General features: G+C 43.6%; 1 long non-coding RNA gene across 1 annotated transcript in view; it reads left to right on the plus strand.

Annotated features, from left to right (window-relative positions):
* Positions 1-4,771: 4,771 nt before the first annotated feature.
* Positions 4,772-14,266, plus strand: part of LOC139039070 (uncharacterized) — a 33,112-nt gene continuing 23,617 nt past the window's right edge. The window contains exon 1 of the long non-coding RNA XR_011492221.1: positions 4,772-4,899. This is a non-coding gene — a long non-coding RNA (uncharacterized lncRNA). The remainder of the gene's footprint in view (positions 4,900-14,266) is intronic.

Raw genomic sequence — 14,266 nt, forward strand, 5'->3', positions numbered from 1 at the left:
GGATAATTGCTTTACAGAATTTTGTTGTTTTTTGTCAAACCTCAATATGAATCAGCTATAGGTATACATATATCCCCTCCCTTTTGAACCTCCCTCCCTTCTCCCTCCCCATCCCACCCCTCTAGGCTGATAAAGAGCACCTGTTTGAGTTTCCTGAGCCATACAGCAAATTCCTGTTGGCTATCTATTTAATGACTTATTTTTATAAAAGGAAATGATTATTATAGAAGATCCAAGCATGGCAGAACATCTCCCGAATCCTCTGAATTAACTGTTGGCAGTTGGTGAACATAATCCCAGGCAGGTCTTTCATCATATAGAAGGATAGAAGTATAAATAGAAATGGTTCTTTTGGTGGTAACTGAGGATTTACTCTTTTTTTTTTTTTTTTTAAGATTTATTTTATTTATTTTGGTTGCCCTGGATCTTTGATGATGTACAAGCTTCTTTAATTGCAGTGAGTGGGCTTCTGACTGTGGCCTCTCATTGCGGAGCACTGGCTCAAGGCACCCAGGCTTCAGTTGTTGCTTCATGTGAGCTCGGTGGTTGAAGTTCACAGGCTCTGGAGCTCTGGCTCAGTAGTTGTGGCATATGGGCTCAGCTACCCCGCAGCGTGTGGGATCATCCCAGACCAGAGTTCAAACCCGTGTCCCCTGCATCAGCAGGTGGATTCCCAACCACTAGAACACCAGGGAAGCCCAGGATTTACTCTTAACAACTTGCCAGTATACTGTATAGCCGTCATCAGGTCACATACGTGACATTGCCAGTACTTACTTATAACTGGAACTTTGTACCTTTTGACCACTTTCATCTAATTCCTCCATCCCCCACCCTCACCTGGTAGTCACAAATCTGATTTGCTTTTCTATGAGTATAGTTTTTGTTCTGTTTGGTTTAGATTTGGCATGTAAATAAGATTATATAGTTTGGGCTGTGCGTGTGCCATGCCAGATTCTAGTTCCCCATCTAGGAATCAAACCTGTACCCCAACCTCTAGGAAAATCCCTACATAATAATTCTGTTTGACTTATTTCACTTAGTATAATGCCCTCAAGATCCATCCATCTTGTTACAAATGGCAATTAGATAAGTGAACTCTTTGCCAGGGCCAACCTCAGAGGAGGCAAACGGGGCACTCTCCACAGGGACCAAATTTAAGGGGCAACAAAAAAACTCATAAATAATACTTTAATGCAGTATTTTAAAAATTAAAATGTAAAAATCTATGATGGAGAAAAGAGTAACATTTTTTAAAGATTTTTTTGGAGGAGATGTGGGCCGTTTTCAAAGTCTTTATTGAATTTGATATAGTATTGCTTCTGTTTTATGTTTTTGTTTTTTGGCCCCAAGGCGATCTTAGCTCCCTGATCAGGGATCAAACCTGCACCCCCTACATTGGAAGCTGAAGTCTTAACCCCTGAATTGCCAGAACTGAAAGTCAATCAGTTGTGTCCTACTCTTTGTGACCCCATGAACTGTAGCCTGCCAGACTCCTCTCCGTGGAATTCTCCAGATCAGAATACTGGAGTGGGTAGCCATTCCCTCCTCCAAGGGATCTTTCCAACCCAGGGACTGAACCCAGGTTGCCCGCATTGAGGGCAGATTCTTTACCACCTGAGCCACAGGGATGCCCCTAAAACTGCCCCAAATAGTAACGTTTAAAATTTTGAAAGCATGTATATGAATCCCCCCATGACCCCGTGTTTGCCTCTGGCCCCAATGTGACTGGACACAGTGCTGGTCTTCACAGGTGTCATTCTGTGGTCTCTTGTCTCTTCCGATGACTCATGATGCCTCATTTAAGGCTTGTGTGTTTTATTGCTTTAGATTGTGAGCTGCTCTCTTTCCTTGGAACTGAATCGTTGGGAGAACTTTGAATCTTTGATGGAAGTGGCCTACCTATAGAGAGAATGTATATTTGCTTTCTCCCAGCCCGAGGCTGCACTAGCAACCTGGGAACCCTTTGCATTTTGTGAAGGTTTTCTTAAGCTCCTCAAGTGTGAATTGCAGCACAAACTATGGAAGGGCTGGGTTGTAGTTTCAGGTTTTCAAGAAAGATTATTTTTTCCTTCCATTCAAGGTTGAGCTAGGCAAGTTCCCTTGCTCCTTCCTTCCTAAAATGGGTTTTGGTTTTCATGTGTCTTTATACTGAACTTGTAGGAGACCCTGATTATGTGCCGAAATCTCCCACTATCTTGGTGGAGCCTTGGGCTTTATCTTCTGTCCCCTGCAGCCCAGAAAACAGTCTGGGCAAAACTCAAGATCTCCTGTGTTTCACAGAAACCCTTGGGGAGAAAAGCTGACTTAGGCACTCACTTACCTCACAGGCGTCCCGATTTTACTGCATTTTCGGCCTCTGTAGAAATATTTCTATTTATTCCAGCTCAGTAGTGTTTATTTTGTTTTGTTTTTTATAAAATATCTCCTCCACAAATTTAGTCTTTTCAATTAGGAGAGCTATGTAGGCTATCTAGTCAGCTGATGGCCATCCTACCTCGCAATTATGGCTTTTATCCTTTTTTGGTCAGGTTTTATAATATTTACTTTCTGTTCTGCAAATATAATCCCTGCAGTTATACCCTCTTATTGACGTATTTAAATGGCTCATCTTTAATCTTATCACTGCTCCTTCCCTATCATCTTTTTTATTCATTTCTCTAGGATGTTTTTCAGAAAGGGCTCATAATTGCTTCATTATAGTCCCTGAATCTTTTATTCTTGAAACTCTTCTGTAGCCTTCAAAACTGAAAGCATATCTTCACTGGATATTTCTCTCTCATACTTTTCTGGACATTGCTTGATTTTTGTATTGGTCAGAGTTCTCCAGAGACTCAGTAGCATGAATATATATGTGTATATGTATATATTTCGGAGGCTGAAAATTGATGATTTTCACGATCATCCATTTGCAAGTTGGATACCCAAGAAAAGTAGGGGTGTAATTCAGCCCAAGTTCAAAGGCCTGATAAGATTACCTAAGATGTCCCAGCTCAACCAAGTGAGGCTGTAAAGAAAATGGGTGAATTTCTCCTTCCTCCACCTTTTGTTCTATTCAGGCCTTTGATGGATTGAATGATGCCCACCCACACTGGGGAGAGCCATCTGCTTTACTGGGTCTACCAGTTCAAATGCTAATCTCATCAAGAACACCTTTACAGACACACTCAGAAATAATACTGAACCTGGGCACTTTGTGGTCAGACAAGTCGACACATAAAATAACCATGACCAGTCCACCCCTTTTCAATTTGTACCCAAAACCTTTGTACCTTTAAATCATACTTAATCTCCAAATAAAGACAATAACAAGGGGAGGGAGGCGGGAGGGGAGATTGGGATGGGGAACACATGTAAATCCATGGCTGATTCATGTCAATGTTTGGCAAAAACCACTACAATATTGTAAAGTAATTAGTCTCCAACTAATAAAAATAAATGGGGAAAAAAAAGGAAATAAAAGACAATAACAATGTCATAATTCCATGATACAACTGTCATATGTACAGCTGAAAATACACTAACCCCTTCCCCAGCAAAAGAGGTAAAGTCCTTGAGTGGTATTTACTCTTCTTCTTGATATGCCCTAACTTAAATACTATGATGTAAAATTAATGATACTTAAAAGCTATGATAGCTTTCCTGATAGCTCAGTTGGTGAAGAACCTGCCTGCAATGTAGGAGACCCCGGTTCAATTTCTGGGTGGGGAAGATCTGCTGGAGAAGGGATAGGCTACCCTCTCCAGTATTCTTGGGCTTCCCTTGTGGCTCAGCTGGTAAAGAACCCACCTGCAATGTGGGAGTCCTGAGTTCGATCCCTGGGTTGGGAAGATCCCCTGAAGAAGGGAAAGGCTACCCACTCCAGTATTCTGGCCTGGAGAATTCCATGGACTATATATAGTTCATGGGGATGCAAAGAGTTGGACACGATTGGTTTCACTTTCACTTTTCACTTAAAAGCTATGATGTAAAGTCAATACATCTTCAGTTACATGATAAGGCAATAAGAGAGGGAAGAAAACAGAGATACACATACAAACATATTCACCAAAAAATAAAATATTCATAACAGTTATAGCTATAACTAGCCATGTGTTCATGTGAAGTCACTCAGTATTCATAGCTGGCATTTATAACTACCTTCCTCTAACCATTGTGTAATGTCTTTACCTTCAGCAAGCACCTCAGGTGGTTGTGATTCTTTACTTGGTGGGATGACCCAAACCTTCACTTTTGAATATTATTATTTATTTATAATACTTATTTATTTATTTATTTTGCCACACCACACAACTTATGAGATCTTAGTTCCCTGACTAGGGATTGAATCTGGGCAGTGAGAGCTCTGAGTCTTAACCACTGGACCACCAGAGAAGTCCCCAAACCCTCATTCTTGAAGGGTTTTAGACCATTACTAATCCTCTGTTGGATTGTTGTCATTTTCCATTGACTTTAATTGCAGGACATGGTAATACTAAGAGATGCCCCCACACACTCTTCCTTACCTCCATTGTCGATAGTAGTCCAATTTCTGCTTGGCAGTCAGGATCTATCACCCTAGCCAGCCAACATCCTACTCCCTTCTTGCCTGTTGAGTCATGAGATGCCCAAAGTGGCTGGGTGGCAGTCTTAACTTCAAGTTCAATGAAATCTTTATTGTGTCTCCTGGTGGAAGCATCCTTCCCTCCGGAAGAAGACCTCTAGGTCAGCAGAGCATAAAGTCACAGGAACAGGAAGCAAAAGTCTTGCTGATGAGTCATTAGGGGTGATAGTGTGCCACTCCCTTGATTCCTGGACCCGTGAATCCTGGCTATCAGAGAATCAGCACCATATATCTAATGCTGATTCAGAGCACATACAGCCTCCTGGAGAACCTTGCCCCAGTCCTGGAACTGTGAAGTGAGTTCTTCTTTTTTCTTTTCTTAATTGTATTATTTATTTTTGCCTGTGCTGGTTCTTTGTTGCTACATGAGGGCTTTTCTCTAGTTGTGAATGAAGGGCTACCCTCTAGTTGTGATGTGTGGGCTTCTCATTGCAGTGGCTTCTCTTGTTGCAGAGCAACAACAGTAATTGTGGTGCATGGGCTTAGTTTCCCCAGGGCATGTAGGATCTTAGTTCCTGGACCAGTGATTGAACCCACGTCCCCCGCATTGGCAGGCAGATTCTTTGCCACTAGATCACCAGGGAAGTTCCCCACCACAGTTTTAAACTTATCTGACTCTGGTTTCCATGCTTGCTCTGTCTCTTCAAACTGTTTTAACTTTTACTATGCCTTGTAAGTTGTTGCTGAAAGCCAGACAAGATGCACTGGGTAGAAGGAATTGCTATAAACAGGCCTTCAGTGATGTTGCCTTGAGGTCTGTGGGTAGGGGAAGGGAAGCATTCTACAGCCTATGAGTAGGTCTCACTATTTTAGTGAGCCGATGCTCTGGGCTACAAACTTCACAGGTGTTTTTCCAGTTTTGGGGATGGGATTGTTAGACTGCTAGGACTGGGCGTTTCCTTTCTCCCAGGTGGGTTAGACTCTGGTAAAATAGCTTCTCTTGAGGGCAGATCTCATTAAGAAGAACAGAATGCTCTGAGAGTGTCTCAAAATGGCCGCTTTTCCTCTCCTCATGACAGAAGCAGAAGATTTTTCTCTGATCTCCCCTTTACGAATCTGGTGGAGTTCCTGGAGGTAAAACTCACAAAGAAAAGGCCACTCCATCTATGACTGGGCCTCTTGGAGTTTTAAACCCTTAGGTTTGTCCACCCTGAGCCTCCAGTAATTCAATGGCTGGGGGTGTTTTGTCTTTTTTTAAAATTTTGGCTGCATTGTTCAGCATGCAGACTCTTAGTTTCTGTACAAGGATTGAACTCGTGCCCCCTGTAGTGGAAGCATGAAATCTTAAATTCTGAACCGCCAGTGTTTTGATATTCCTACCCTAATGGGGTTCTAGTGGAGGATTCTGTTCACATGTTTCTGCTCTGGTTAAGTTGTAATTCTTTGTATGTTCCTGTCTATCTTTCCAACTGGGAGGGTGGACAAGCAGAGGTTTATGCTCTGACCCCAATTCTCTAATGGATCTAAAAAAAAGGTGTTGATTCATTTTGTTCAGCTTTCTACTCTTTAGGATGGAGTGACAACTTCCAAGCTCCTTACATGTCAGACAGGAAACTGGAATTCTCTCTCTCTTTTTAAAATGACAGCTTTATTGAGATATAATTCATATATAACAAAACTCACCCTTTTAGAGTGTAAAATTAAGAGGTTTTTAGGATATTCACAAAGTTGTACAACCCTGTGTGTTGTGTTGTGCTCAGTCGTGTCCAGCTGTTAGCGATCCCATGGACTGTAGCCCGCCAGGCTTCTCTGTCCATGGGGATTCTTCAGGCAAGAATACTGGAGTGGGTTGCCATTTCCTACTCCAGGGAATCTCCCGACCCAGGAATCTGACTTGTGTCTCTTGCATCTCCTGCATTGGTAGGCAGATTCTTTACCACTGTGCTACCTGGGAAGCCCTCACCACTATCTAATTTCAAAACATTTCATCACTTCAAAAAGAAACCCCATTATCGATTGCTCCCATTCCCTCCTCCACCTCACCTTACCCAACCACTGCTTTGAGTCTTTATAGATTTGCCTATTCTTGATATTTCATATAAGTTGAACCATACACTATGTGGTGGTTAGCTTCTTTTATGTAGCATAATGTTTTCAAGACTCATCCACATTGTAACACGTATCAGTACTTCATTTCTTTTTATGGTAGACTAATATTCCATTGTATAACTGTACCACATTTTATGTATCAGTTCATCAGTTTATGGACACTTTAGTTGTTTTCACTTGGGGGCTATTATGAATAATGCTGCTATGAACATTCGTGTACAGATTTTTGTGTGAACATGTTTTTGATTTTCTGGGATATATACCTGAGAGTGGAATTGTGAAATTATGTGAAACACTTGTGTTTTAACATTTTGAGGAACAATACTTACTGGTCCTTTGTACATCTTCTTTAGGGAAATAAATGTCTGTTAAAATCCTTTGCCCACACCCCCCCCCCAAAAAAAAATCCTTTGCCCATCTTTAAATTCAGTTGTTTGTCTTTTTATGATTGGATTGTAAGAGTTCTTTCTTTTGGATACAGTCTCAGATACATGATTTGCAAATAATGGGTTGTCTTTTCGCTGTTCTCATGGTATTCTTTCAAGCAAAAAAGTGTTTAATTTTGCTGAAGTCCAATTTATCTAATTAGTTTTTCTTTAACTTTTTTACTTTTGGTTTCATATCTCAGAAATGGTTGCCAAATTCAAGGTCACAAAGACATGGGCCTATTTTCTCTTCTAAGAGTTTTATAGTTTTAGCTCTTACATTTAGATCTGTGATCTGTTTGGGATTACCTTTTGCGTATGATGTGAAGTAGGGATCTAGCCTCGTTTTTTTTCTGAGTTGGAGCATAGTTGCTTTACTATGTTGTGTTAGTTTCTGTTATGCAGCGAAGTGAATCAGCTGTACATGGACATATAATCCTCTTTTTTGGGTTTCCTTCCCATTTAGATCACCAACTTCATTCTTTTATATGTGACACTCCAGCTGTCTTAGCAGTATTTGTTGAAAACATTTGACTTGGCATCCTTGTTACAAACTGGTTGGGCATAAATGTAGGGATTTACACCTTGCTAACTCTTATGCATTTTTTTGTTGTTGCTGTTGTTAAAATGCATTTTATTTATTTATTTTTATTTTTGGCTGTGCCGGGGCTTCGTTGCTGCTCGGGCTTTCTCTAGTTGCAGAGAGCGAGGGCCAGTCTCTAGTGGTGGTGCGAGGGCCTCTCATTGCAGTAGTTTCTCTTGTTGCCGAGCATGGGCTATATAGAAAGAGCGGGCTTCAGTAGTTGCGGCACTTGGGCTCAGTAGTTGCACTTCACAGGCTCTAGAGCGCTGGCTCAATAGTTATGGCGCAAGCTCAGTTGCTCTGCAGCACATGGGATCTCCTCAGAGCAGGGATCGAGACTGTGTCTCCTGCATTGGCAGAGAGATTCTTTATCACAAGCCACCAAAGTAGCTGCCTGACTAATTTTGAACAAGTCAAATCAAACATCGTCCTCAGTGGTGCCTTCCTGACCATCCCACCTCCCTCTGCACTCAATTAGTTCAGGCTTTTGTAATATCCCCAATCCCAGTTCACAACCCTCTGTATGTAATTATTTACCTACCCCCTGCTCCTTGTCTGACTCTAGATTCAAACTCTCTGAAGTCGCTGTAGCATTTGAGTGCCCTGTACCTGGGTCCCTATAGGATATCCTCAGCTTTTTTTTTCTTTTTTTGGCGCAGGATCTTGGTTCCCCAACCGGGGTGGAACCTGCACCCTTGGCAGTGAAAACTTGGAGTCCTAACCACTGGACCACCAGGGAATTCCCTGCTGCAGCCCTTTGGAAGGAAGGTTTTCTTTGCGGTGTTGGTTTTGCCTTTCCAGGGTGACCAGATCGTCTCTATTTCTCTGGCACTGCAAGTCCAGGGTCCCAAGAAACACCTCAGTGCCAGGCAATGTGGGTGGTTGGTCACCTGACCGTTAGCGCTCCAGGACAGGTTTGGGTCCTGGGTGGAGGCTCTTGTGCCCAGGCCTGAGTCCTTGTCATGCTCCTCAGCTCTGCCCGGGGTCCGTGAACCTGACTCCTCCTTCGCGTCTGTAGAAAGCAGAGTCTGTGCTCCACTGACCACGGGGGTTTCCTGGTGACCCTGTCGCCACCTCACTGCCACTTGTCAGGCTCCAAGGTCTGCAAGAAACAGAATCTGGGAGGCAGAATTTCTCATTGAGCCCCTCTGACAGCTCTTGCTCTCCTAGACAGCCCGGGCCAAACCCAGAGGCAGAGAGTCAGCGAGAGGTCAGGGCTCATCACTGACCTCCAGGCTGCATCTACCAGACTGTGCTGCAGCCCACATGGAGGGGCTTTTTAAGAACTACCCATGATTCTTTCTCTCAAAGCTTCATGAGGAGCTCAATTCTTTTTTATTTCTACTTTAAATTTTTTTTTTAATTTACATTGAAGTATAGTTGATTTACAATGTTGTGTTAATTACCGCTGTACAGCAAAGTGAGTCAGTCATATATACATATGTATATATTCTTTTTTATATTCTTTTCCATTATGATTTATCATAGGATATTGAATATGGTTCCCTGTGTTATACAGTAGGACTTTGTTGTTTATCCATTCTGTATATAATAGTTCCCATTTGCAAACCCTCACCTCCCACTCCATCCATCCCCAAGCCCCGTCTGCTGTGGCAACCGCCAGCCTGTTCTTCATGTCTGTGATTCTGTTTCTGTTTCATAGATAGGCTCGTTTGTGTATTACTGTGTCACATTTTAGATTCCACATATAAGTGATATCATATGGTTTTTGTCTTTCTCTTTATGACTTATTTTGCTTAGTATGATAATCTCTGGTTGCATCCATGTTGCAGCAGATGGCATTCTTTCATTCTTTCTGAGGGCTGAGTTAGTATTCCATTGTCTATATGTACTGTGTCTTCTTATCCATTCATCTGTCAATAGACATTTAGGGTGTTTCCTTGTCTTGGCTACTGTGAATACTACTGCTAGGAACATAGGGGTGCATGTATCTTTTTGAATTATAGTTTTGTCCAGATATGTGCCCAGGAGTGGGCTTGTGGGATCATATGATGCTTCTATTATTAGTTTTCTGAGGACCCTCCATACTGTTTTCCACAGTGGCTGCAACTACTACATTTCCACCAAGAGCATAGGAGGGTTCTCTTTTCTCCACATCCTCTCCAGCATTTTTGTTATTTATAGACTTTTTAATGATGGACATTCTAATTGGTGTGAGGTTGTACCTCATTTTAGTTTCAATCATATTTTTTTAAAAAATCAGGAATGTTGAACATCTTTTCATGTGCCTGTAGCCATCTGTCTTCTTGGAGAACTGTCTTTTTAGGTCTTCTACCCATTTGTGAATAGAGTTGTTTGTTTTTTTGTTGTTGAGTTGTATGAGCTGTGTATTTATTTTGGAAATTAAGCCCTTGTCAGTCTCATCATGCAAATATTTTCTCCAGTTCTGTAGGCTCTTTTCGTTCTGTTTATGATTTCCCTTACTGTGCAAAAGCTTGTAAATTTAATTAGGATCCATTTGCTTATTTTTGTTTTTATTCCTATTGCCTTGGGAGTCTGACCAGGAGGTCAGTTCTTTACCCAACCTGCTAGGAGGATCTCAGGAGAAATGTCTCCATGGATTGATCCTAAGACCAAGAGCAGAAGTTTCCTAAGCAGCTGGTTGGTTATTAATCTCAGAAACTCTTGGAACCATGTTATTGACCGAGTCATCCTTCCTTCATCAGCTGCAGGGATGTCTGGAGCACACTCGTGTTCCACTCCCCAAACACAAAGCATCTAGGACATTGTGGTTTCCACTTTGTCCTTGTTCCTGGTGTGTGATGGCCCCATCTTGCTATTTCATTCCTCTTTCCCCTTCTTTGCTTTATTGAGGTAAAATTACATCCAGTGAAAATGCACATATCTTACGCATACAACTGGATGAGTTTTGACAACTCAAATGTTGACACCCATGTACCAACACCCAAATCAAGAAAAAGAACATTTCTATCACCCAGAAATCCTGCTTATATTTCTTTACGGCCAACTTCTCACCCTGAAACTATCCTTTCCCTGCTTTCAATATATTCTCTTACTGTTTTTCATGTAGTCTCCCTGACTCCCATTGGTTGTAGTAACTTTATATTTTTTATTTTTATTTTTATTTCCATTTTGGTTGTGCCACAAGGCATGTGGGATCTTAGTTCCCTGACCAGGGGCCAATTTCAAGCCCCTTACAGTGAAAGTGTAGAGTCTTAATCACTGGACTGCCAGGGAAATACCCATGTAATCTTTTGACTATCTTAAATCTTCTCTTGCAATGAGAAAGAGCATGAATAATGATGGTATTGTAATGAGGGAGATGTCCCAGCCCTGGCTCAATATTGTACAAAGCTTACCTCCCACCTGGGAGAATGACAGAGCCTAGAATGCTGAAGCAGCTCAGATCCCATCATCTGAGGCCTTCTGACCACATCCAGGTTCCCTGCCAGGTCCTCCTCCCCTCTGTGTGGCTGGAAGCCTCCTCCATGTGGTGCTGCCCAGCCTGGGGGTGCTTCCCAGGGCACCTCCTCATGGGTGACTTGTGTCTTTGTTCACTGTCTCCCCCATTGCTAACCATCATGGATGCTCCCCTTCCTTCAACCCAGCCCCAAACTTAGTCTTCACATCTCATCCTGCAAACCAGTGCCTGCCACTGTGCTGGGTGAGGGAGACACATAGACAAGGCCGAGATGGTTTTGGCCCTCTGGGAAGAAAGAGGCTTGCTCACCCATACATGGAGAAGTCACCTCATGATACAAGACTGTGTGTAACCTCAGGAGAGGAGAATTACTGTGCATTTATGCGCACCAACCTCTGCAGCAGTCTAAGGTCTTCGAGTTTATTAAGCCATTCAAAAAAATATATTTATTTAATTTTGCTACATGCAAAGCACAGTTCTATAAATTTTTTTTTTTTTTTTACCACGTGGCATGTGGGATCTTCATTCCCTGACCAGGGATTGAACCAGCAGCCCCTGCATTGGGAGGGTGGTATCTTAACCACTGGACTAGGCAAGTCCTCAGGCACAGTTCTGGACACATCAGTAATTAAAACTGTGAGGTCCCCTGCTCTTGGGGAGCTTGTACTGTCATGGGAGAAAATACACGATAAATATGAGAAATCAGTAAATCCTGTAGACTGTGAGAAAGTAACCATTGCTATGGCAAAAAGGAAAAGAACAGGATCAGGGATCAGGAATTTGGGGCCAGGGGCCTGATGTAGGATTAATTGAGGTGGTCTGGGTAGGTCTCACTGAGCAGGTGAGATTTGAGCAAAGACTTGACGGGGAAGGGAGGAAGCCAAGTGGGTATCTAGGAAAACCATTCTAAGCCAGTGGTTCTCTGTGGTGATTCCTCCCTCGTACTCAGGGGACTTTTTGCCAACATCTGGAGACATTTTTGTTGTCACAGCTGTGGTATGTTTGGGTGCTGCTGGCATCTACAAGGGAGAGGCTACAAATATCCCACAATATACACAGGACAACTTCCATGACAAAGAATTAGCCAGACGGCCAATGGTGCCCAGGTGAAGAAGCTGGTCTGGTAGCGGAAAGAGCCAGCGCAAAGGATCTGTGGCAGAAGCATGCCTGGCATCCATAGAACTTCTGGGAACCCATATGGCTGGAGGAAGGAGACAGGAGCCAAGGTGAGAGGCAGGAGTGCCAGCTGACATAGGGCAGGGAAGGAAGTGATGACTGACATGGGTCGTCACTGCAGGGTTTGAAGTGGAGGATTGATGTCATCTCACTGAACATTTTAGAGTCTCCATCAGGCTGCTGTGCTGGGAACAGGCTGTGGGATGGAAAGCCAGTGACCCGAGAGCCGGTTTGGACTTTCCCCTCTTTCCTCCCCATCCTCTGCCCCCTCCCTTACTCCCAGCTGCCTCAGAGCAAAAGCAGCAGCTGTGAGATGTGCCCCCCCCACCCCCCTCCCCGCCCCTGTCTTGTCCTTTCCCGGCACAGGGCACAGGCCAAGCCCCAGGCCAGGGCTCAGGATTCCCCTCCAGTCCATCCCTTCACTGCGCAGGCGCACTCCCATGTCTCCTGTATGAGAGAGACGCTGCCCAACTAGCCCCAGAGGCAGAGCTGTCCTTCAACGCAGCAGAGTCTGGGAGGGAGTCACCATCATCAAGTGCCAGCCTTTTGTAAATTGAATCTCTTTGTTATGAAAGATCCTAGAGGTTCCCTGTACTTTACCGTATGAATTCTTTATGAGCAGGCATTCCTTTTCCAGATAAAACAGAAGCAAAGAATTAAAAATATTTAACAAAAATAACAACAACGAAAAAAAATAACAAAAATAACTAAAAAAACACACTCCACTGGCCCTGGAGCCCCTCTTCAGCTACCATCCCCGCTCTTCTCCTCCCTATCCCTTTGCATGAAACCTCATCTTCACCCACTGCAGTCTGGTTTCTGCCTCCCCCACTGCACCCAAACTGTTCTAACCTCTGTGTTGTAAACCAACACAGTTGGCAACCTCCTTGCTCCCTGACACCAGGTCCTCCCCTCCTGCCCCACTGGCACTCCTCTTCTGGTCTTCTGGAGTTCCTCAGCGGGATCTTAGTCCCTGACAGGGATTGAACCCTGGCCTCCTGCATTGGGAGTGTGGAGTCTTAACCACTGGACTACCAGGGAAGTCCCCAATCAGCCTCTACTTCTCCCTCTCTGGGTGATCTCCTCCCACAGATTCAAATAGCATTTACATTTAAAATATCATTTATAGGGGCTTCCCTGGTGGCTCAGTGGTAGAGAATCTGCCTGCCAATGTAGGAGACAAGAGTTTGATCCCTGGTTGGGAAAGATCTCACATGCCTTGGAGCATTTAAGCTCGTACACCACAACTAGTAAGGCTATGCTCTAGAGCCCAGGAGCCACAGCAACTGAGCCCATGTCCCACAGCTACTGAAGCCCACACACCAAGAGCCCGTGCCCTGCAATAAGAGAAGCCACGGCAGTGAGAAGTCCGAGCACCACAACGAGAGAGTAGCCTGGATTGCTGCAACTAGAGAAAAGCCCGAGTAGCAAGGAAGACCCAGCACAGCTTAAATAAATAAATATTTTTTTAAAAATACCATTTATAGCATCAGTCTGACTCCAACCTGAAATACCCAAGCACTAGACTTCCCTGCTTGGGCATCTCATGGGTACTTCAGACCTAGCAGGGTGGGAATGGAACTCTGTCTCAGACTTGTTCCTCCCTGGAGGTCCCCATCTCAATGCATGGCACCCACATCCACCAGGTGCCTGTTCTGTCTTTATGGTTTTGACTCCTCTAGGTCAAAACTAGTTGCTGCTTAGCCTCTTGGGGTGATCCTGTTTCTGGCACCAGTCACGCAGGTGAGTTTGGCCATGAACACACATCTTTGTTCTTGTCATCTGCTGACCCCACACTGCACCACTGGACACACAGCAGCTCCTGACCTGACAGGTCAGGTGAATAAAACTTCAATCAGGCATTCTTCCTGCTCCCTGAAAAATGGGGCCTGCTGCTCCACTTCAGGGAGAAGCCTGAAATGCTTTTTCAGAATAATGCCCAGTCAGACTACAGAGTACATTTCTTGTATCCAACTACAATTTCCTCTTTGTATAATGAAAATTGCTTTCAATGCTCCTTGCATCCA

Source organism: Odocoileus virginianus, chromosome 17 (assembly GCF_023699985.2).
Source record: "Odocoileus virginianus isolate 20LAN1187 ecotype Illinois chromosome 17, Ovbor_1.2, whole genome shotgun sequence".
In the NCBI taxonomy this organism is placed as follows: Eukaryota; Metazoa; Chordata; class Mammalia; order Artiodactyla; family Cervidae; genus Odocoileus; species Odocoileus virginianus.